Genomic DNA, 9025 nt, shown 5'->3' on the forward strand with positions numbered 1-9025 from the left:
CTTTTAAAGTCAATTGTGTTAATACATTTTTATTTTGAGACTTATTTTTTACTTCATAATTCCCTTAATGACATCCTATCTCTCATTCCCTCTCATTGAGAAGAGATATGAACAAAATAGTAAACTACCTTACCAATGAAGATATTAACATTACATAAATAAGTCTAGGCTCTATCATTTGGATTTGTAATTTTAAATTATAAGTTATTAATTAAAAATATTATCGTTTGGATTTACAATTTTAAACTATGAATTATTAAATAAACATATTATATCATTATGATGTGAGAGTTTTAAAATTAATTTAATGAATATAATATATGTTTTTAACCAACTAATTTAATTAATAAATAATTTATTAATTAATATTCTTTTATACATAAATGGTGTAAAATAAATTTCAAAAATATAAATATTCTAAACACATGACAATGAATGATAAAAAGAAATTTAGATATCAAAGTGGGACACTCGATTACGTCAAGTTCAATAAATTTTATAAGAATGAAGTGAGTATATATACAAAATAGTGCAAGAATGTACAATAAATAATTTGAATGTATAATAATTTAATAAATGCAAATTATGAACATCAATCCCCACCAATTATAATTGAATCATAACAACATTTTTATTGTGTGATTACATATGATGGTAATGTGTTAAAACTCGTGTAAATGCTAGAAATAAATGCCATTAACAACCTTTACAAGCTAGGGATTATTAATATAAATAACAATAGGGTTTTCTCTGTTGGCATAAGTTTGTGATAACATCCTATGAGAGCTAAAGTTTTTTTTAAGTGATAGTATTTTGCTAACTGAAAGGTGGTTTATTTGTTGAGGTGTAACTAACATTAAATGATTGCATAGTAAATATAAATTATAAATAAATAAAAAATTATGTCATTTTAAATTGAATTATATGTTATGGTGTGGTTTTATAAAGTTAAAATGTGATGATTATAGGTTAAAAATTATGTATATGTTATTCAAGAAATATGTTGTAAAAATATCTATAAGTTAGGTATACTAACATGATTTTTTGTAATTTAGTATAAGTTTGAGGCAACATCTTATTAATGTTAAAATTTTCAATTTCTAGCAAGTTTTCTAAGTGATGAGTAGTTTATTTGTTGAGACATGATAGACTTGTTATATGATGTCTTAATAATGCTAATCAAAATAATAATTTTACAAAAATTCTAATTTGTTTCACATGAACTAGAGAAGATGTATTATAAATAAGTACTAAGTTCACTCATGATGATCAGTGTAACACTAACAAACTATCATATTAATGATACTCAATACTATTTATCTCTTGAGTAATGCTTCGCCCTTAAAGGTTCACTCAACACTGATCAATACTTGGCATTATAAATTTTGGAAACTTGAGGGGAGCATGAAGAAAGGCATAAACATCTGAGGAGGTTGAAAACCCAAGGAAGTGTCAATTGATCCAAAGAGGTTTGAAAGCTAAATAAGTGTTATATGAGGTAAGCTAGGTGTTGGTTTTTAGGAAATTAACATGCTCTAAAAATCAAAAGTGAGTGTTGAAATGGAAATAAATGGAATTGGTGGCAAGAACCCAAGAGGAAAGTGAGGCACAAAGTGAAAATGTGAAAATCATACAAAATAAGTTGTGTTATATACCTATAAGATCTTCTTATGGAATAACTTCCAAAAGTTTTAAATTTTGGCACACAATTAGTCATGAACTATATAAAAGTAGCTTACAATCATAATTGGGTTTAGAAGGTACTAAGAATATTCACATAATTACAACACTGAGACAAATTATCATGGTATTAAGAAATTAATCATTTATATGACATCTTAATTGCAATAGTAAAATAGTCATAATGTTATAAATCAAACACTACTAAGAGACACTCATACTAATTTAACTTATAATCAATGTTAAAATTTATAAACTCTTTTGATAATTAAAATAATATACTTATTAATTTTAAGTAATTTTAATTTTAATAAATAAATACATTTTTAATATTTATTATTATTAGCAACATATGTGCACCATCATACAAACTTATGCTCGGGAATAAAAACCTTTTTCTCAGAAGTAATCCTACCACATTATAGCAACCAAGGTTATGTAGTAGTGATACCAAACTAATGGTATTATTGACTTGTTACTATATTGTTTGTATCATTAATAATTATATGTTGATAAATAAGATAGCACAATAGATATGAAAAATCCAAGGAACATGTCTACTAAATGTGAAAAATATTACATTTATGAATTTAGTTATAATGTCGATCTTGTAAAACTATTAATTATGATATATTTTACATTATTCAAAGTTTGAATTAAATTACTTTAATTTTATTTGAGCGCTTCATGCATATGCAGTTACTCTTAGGCATTATTCACATCTCATGTGTTTTATTTATAAAATATTATAAAATTTGATTCGTTTTTAATAATTAATAAAAATAAATATAATAAAAAATAATTAAATTAATTTAAACAATTAAATAATTTCAATTTAAAAAATTAATAAAACTTTAAATCTTATACTTAATAAAAACCATAAATATATTAAAAACCAAAACTAAACAAAACTAAATTCACAATAAGCCGTGATACCCATTTCTTATTTGTCACCTTCACATATTAAAAAAACAAAACAAAATTCACACTAAACTGTGATACCCATTTCTTATTTATCACCCTTTTTTTTGGAAAAACATCAAAATTATTTATATAAGTTATTGTGTTCAATTAAACTCGTTTATTTGATTAAGATAAATAAATTTATTTATTTTATTCAGAGAAGTGCAACCTAAAACTTTGGGGTTTGTTGTGTTTCATTAATGAAACACAACATTAATGTAAAAACCATTATGAGTAATCAACATTTAATTTAAGATATATTTAATATGATTTCATATCAAAACTTTAAAATAACTCAGATTAAATAATGATTTTTTTTTGTTTTTTGAAAATTTTATATTAAATAATTAGGTTGTGATATAATAATAAAATAGATCAATTATTATAATTAATTTAATTTTTATTTTCAACATATTTCTATAGTTATTTTTATTTGGGAATTTTCATAGTAACACATATTTTGAGACTTATTTGAAAGGGATGTTTTTATTTTAGTTGATTGCTATATTTTTAATGGTGGATTAGATACTATAATTAACTCAAATTTAATTTTCATGGTTTTATTAAGAATAATTGAAATCATTTTCATGGTTTTATTAAGAATTATTCAAATAATTTATGTCTAAAGGTATTGACTTTTTAATGGTGGATTAGATACCATAATTAACTCGAATTTAATTTTCATGGCTTTATTAAGAATTATTGAAGTAACTCATGTCTAAAGGTATCGACTCTAAAGTGTATATATTAGTCATTTAGAGATGGCTTAGTGATACATCAATGGCCTATTATTAGGATGTGATCCTATGGTAGACTAGTTACCATAGCTAAAACATAGTCAATGATTACAACAATTTATATGGTTCTACCCATTAATCATCAAAGTAATGTGTTCTAATATTAAATAAAAAATAAGAAGGTTTTGTTTTAGCTGGTTTGGTTTAGTCTAATGTTTGACTACTTATAACAATTATCTAAGGTTCAATTGTTGGTGCATTTTGTATGTGTCTATCTAAAAGTCTCTCAAGTTGCACATCATAAGAAATTGACCTAAAAAATGGGAATTTAATTTTAGTTGATCAAGTTATGCCCTAGTGACATATTTGTCACCATAACTAGGTCCAATTTATTTCTCAACACATCCTATATAGGTCTTCTTAAGAATATCCAAAGTGCTACATTCCAATAAATTAACCCCCAGAATGTAGGGATTTATTTAGCCATAGAATTATGGTGAAAGGAAATGATCGACTATGATCCATAAGAATACCATGGTCATCAAAATTGATCCCAAACTTGGTCATCATATTTTTCATGAAAATGGAAAATATGCAACAAGAAATCGGTAAAATAATCCACAATCAAAAATTTTTGAGTTTTCTTTGGTTCATTAGAGGAACTAGACCTCTATTTCATATGCCCTATAGTGGTTGATGAAAGAGATAAGAAATTACATGGAAATTTTCCTGTGATTTCATGATGCTTTTACTTCCTTACGCCAAACCAAACAACATTATGCTTGCTCCAAATATGAGAATTTTATTATACCTTCTTATATGTTAAATTTGATTACAATTTTGTACTTATTATGTCATATGAATTGTTGGAAATATGATTAAACTAAGTGGGGGGTGAATCAATATAACGACCAATTTTAATCCATCCAAAACACTTCAATGCATATATAATATCAATCACAACATCAACATAAATGTATACCCTATATATATATATATATATATATATATATATATATATATGAAATTTCTTTTATTATTGATTGATCTTGTAGGAACCAAACTATGGTTACATTAATTTTTTGGCACCAACCAGAAGGAGATATGAGTCCACTGGGAAATACAGGCACCAACCTGAAATGCTTAATTGAATTTTATCTTTATATCTTTAGCTCTATTTTGTGTCACTCCTCTGTTATGCATGTTACTCCCTGTTTTGTACCTTTAGCTCAGTTTTATTAAATAGTATTTGCATGTTGCTCTTATATTTCACAAAATTCAATTGCACTCGAATTGAACAACTTTGCATGTATTCCTTGACTTTATCTTTTGCCCTCTAAATTCATGATCACATGTATTCCATGGACTTCAATTCTCGGGCTTATTCTGCTCTAATTCATACAACCATTTTTTTGCTTGTTTTTCTTTCTCAATATTCGTGCACCAAGCTAGACATATGTTCACTATGTTATAGGAACATCAGACATTCCACCTCAATGCTCAATTCTAAATTGTTCTACTTTATTTATACTTTACCTAGTCTACAAACCATGGCAAGGATGACACTTCACGGAGGATGATCTAGAAAACTAGGAATATTCATTTTATTTTTATTACTAGAATTCTGGTCCAGAGGGCCCTGATTACTTTTCATATTTTTTTGGTTCCTAGGGGAATTATCTTTGAATTCACATGATCTTTTAATGTAACCATGCTTTTAAGAATTTTAGTACATATTCGGGTATGGGTCCACTTAATACGCAACAAGTTTTTGGACATCCAAAATTCCATTTACCTAAATTGTTTTAACTCTAACTAGGGGATTCAATGACACCCCATATGACTAAGTGTTGCACCATACCTTTATCATCTATTTCACCTATTCATTTTTCTTTGACACTTAACACTTCATGACCTAGGACTAGGACTGCGTGTTTAAGCCCCAAGGGTATTGGACATATGTAAATAGTCCGGATTTAAACCACCATCAACTTCAAAAACACGTCAATTGATCTAATTAAAATCAATGATAGAGAAGTTAGTTTGGGGCCCTCCCTATATGAACTTTAACAGGGTGTTCACTTTTTTGCCTTATGCAATTTTTTGCTGTGTAACATGGCATTGCCACTTGGATTCATATCATTGCTACCTTATCATCACTCTACCACTTGTCCTACTATGTCACATCCATGTCACTACCACATGCCACTTCCTTCAAGCGTCACTTCATCACTATGGCATTTGACGACACATGTACTGCCACTTCATGTTGATACCTATCAAGGGTCCATTACATGCTTAGACCAGGAAATCAGATATACAACCTTTATCGGGTGATTTTCCTAGTGCATCCCTATATTCTCAAATGTTTAGATCTATAGGGAGAGGCATGAATGCCAAAATGAAAACAAATTATCCAGATGTATCCAATATCCATCTGTTAAGATAATGTGATGCATGGAAAAGAGCTTGGATGCCTAGACACAAACAACTTATCTAGATGTATCTAGTATTTGGTTGTTAAGTCAATGTGATGTGTGAAAATGAGTTGGGATGCCTAAATGCCTTAGTTAATCCCCATATGGCTTGGATTCAACTATAAGATGGAACTTGAATCAACTAGAACCATGTTGTGACTTCTTGTCTTCAACTTCAATTTTCTCTTGATTCATGTGGAATTAGAAGAAGTTTCATATATCATTGGAAATGTCTCATAATAGTCTATTCAACCATATAAATTTCATTCACAATTGGGCTAGGTATATAGAGAATAAATTCCTTCAAATATATGCTACCCAAACTATATCTTTGACATCATATGATTCATAATGCTTCTTGACTATAATATCAACAACTTTCCCATGCTACTACAAATTGTCCTTCTCTTGATTTTTGATTATTCTCCCCCTTTGACATCAATGGAAAATGGCATACAATATCCCTATGTTGATGCATACTCTTTTATTGAACTCCCCCTGTCATCAACATGCTTCTTGGTTGAAATCAATGAACCATTCCTGATATGCAACCAACTCACAAAACAAAACAAAAGATAGATCAACGACTCAAAAAATATCCTCTTTGAGGGGGAAACCTCCTTTACATTACATAAATGAACAATTATTGTATGATACAAATGATAAGGCCTCCTTGGTATATATAGGAGTCTAAGGGGTCACATTATAATCAGAGCCTACATAACAATAATAATGTAAAGGCACAACAATAAAAATAGTGGTCTTCTATGGGGCACAACAATAACAATAGGGGGCTACACTAACAATAACAATAATGGGGATATACTAATATTATAGGGACCTAACATGCTCCTCTCCTTCAAAAAAGTGTTTTCCTAAATGCTTGAGTAATTATGTATCTTTTGTATAAAATTCTCATCCTCCCATGTGCAATCTCCAGTAGGTAAGTTCTTCCACTTAATGAGATATTCTAAAATTATTTGATTTTGTAGTTGTCGGGTTCTTGTTTCTGTGACTAATTCAAGCTCAAATATGATTTTTCCTTCTTTTCCAAGTTTTGGCAACACTGTTTGAACTAGGAGCTTGTAACCAATAACCTTATTTAAGCATGAAACATGGAAAATTGGGTGTACTTGGGAAGATGTAGGCATCTCCAATTTGTATGTGATAGTACAAATATTTTGCAACACATTCTAAGGATGATAGCACTTAGGTGATAATTTAGTATCCTTCTTAGCTTTCTTGAGGGACATTTGTTTGTATGGTTGTAGTCGTAAAAACACCCAGTCACCTACATCAAAACTTCTTTCACTATGATGCTAATTTTCATGTTGTTTCATTTGATTTTGTGCCAGAGTGAGGTTATCCTTTAAGAGTTGGAGAACTTGTTGTTAATGCTTGATGTGATCCTCCATTACTTGAACCTTATAATTTTCTCTTAAAGATGATGTGATGGATGGTGGATGATATCCATCAAGTTCCATAAATGGGTTCATTTTTGTTGCAGTATGGAAGGAGGTGTTATACCACCATTCCTCTAGAGGTAACCACTTGACCCATTGTGTTTGTTTATCATATACAAAGCAACAAATATATCCTTCCAAACATTTGTTCACTATCTCAATTTTCCCTCAAATTGAGGATGAGGAGATGAGCTATGAGCTAATTGAGTACCAAGACAAGAAAATAATTCCATTCAAAAATTTCTAGTGAAAATAGGATCTTTGTCACTTACAATAATCTTTGGGTTTCCATGGAGATTTTGAATTGTTTCCATACATGCAGTAGCAACTTCATTGGCTTTAAAATGATGAGATAATGCAAAAAATTGTGCATACTTGGTAAGAATATTAACTACCACCATGATGACACTCTTCAAACTTGGATAAACATGTGATCAAATCCATTGATACCTCCTCCCAATGCTGACTTGAAATGACTAAAGGTTGTAATAGAACCAAGGTCTTAATTATCTCAACTTTATTTTTTTGGCAAACTAAACATTCTACCACAAACTTATGAATATCATATTTAAGGCCATCTCAAAAAATTTCCTTCTTGAATCTGTGGTAAGTTTTTGAAAATTTTGAGTGCCCTCCTAAGGGGGAGGCATGCAATTCCAAAAGAATATTTTGTTTGAGTTGGGAATTCTTACAAATATATAATCAATCGTTGTACCATAATGAATCATTCTTCTAGCTAAATGCAACAGATGTACCAGGATCTTATTGCAACATTTGAATGAGTATCCACATATCTTCATAATTCTTCCATTCATCCCTTGCTTCAGTTATCCAATCAGGTTAGATAATAGAAATGACACAAAGCAATGCCTCCACATCCTCATCCTTTCTTGAGAGTGTATCTACAACAATATTTTACTTCCCTTTTTTGTAGATGATTTCAAAGTCATAACCCAACATCTTTGTGACCCATTTTTATGCTCTTTTGAAGATAATATTTGTTCCAAAAAGTATTTAAGACTATCATGATCTTTTCTAACCTTGAAGTGTCTTCCCAATAAGTAAGGTCGTCATTTCTTTAGTGCGTGTAGTATTTCCAACATTTCTTTTTCATAAATAGGTTTGTGTAAATACTTTCCTTTGATTGGAAGACTTTCAAAAGCAATGGGTCTTCCTTCTTGCATTAAAACAACACCAATTCCATTTCCTGAGGCACCAAATACCACAATAAGGGTTTTTGTGAAGTCTTTCAAAGCTAAGACCAGTGCTTGGCACATTTCCTCTTTAAGATGTTAAAAGGCCTTAGTTTCTTCTGAAGTCCAAGAAAATGCAACTTTATTCAGTAATGTTGTTAGAGGTGCTACTATTCTTCCATAATTATTAACAAAATTGCGATAATACCCTATCAACCCGATAAATCCTTGAAGATGATTTACGGTTATGGGGATTTTCCATTCCTTAATGGATTTAAGTTTGTTAGGTTCTACATTAACACACTCATGAGATACAATATGACCCAAATATTCCACCTCCTATACTCCAAAGAAACATTTGGAGGTTTTTTCATATAATTGTTTCTCCTCCAATAGTTTGAGCACCCTGTCAACATGTTGAAAATTATCCTTCCAAGACTTGTTGTAGATTAGTATATCATCAAAAATACTAACACAAAATTTCCAAGGAAGGGTTTCAAAATAGAATTCAT

The sequence above is a fragment of the Pinus tabuliformis genome, chromosome X (assembly GCF_031772625.1).
Source record: "Pinus tabuliformis cultivar Carrire ecotype Pingquan chromosome X, CPIR1, whole genome shotgun sequence".
In the NCBI taxonomy this organism is placed as follows: domain Eukaryota; kingdom Viridiplantae; phylum Streptophyta; class Pinopsida; order Pinales; family Pinaceae; genus Pinus; species Pinus tabuliformis.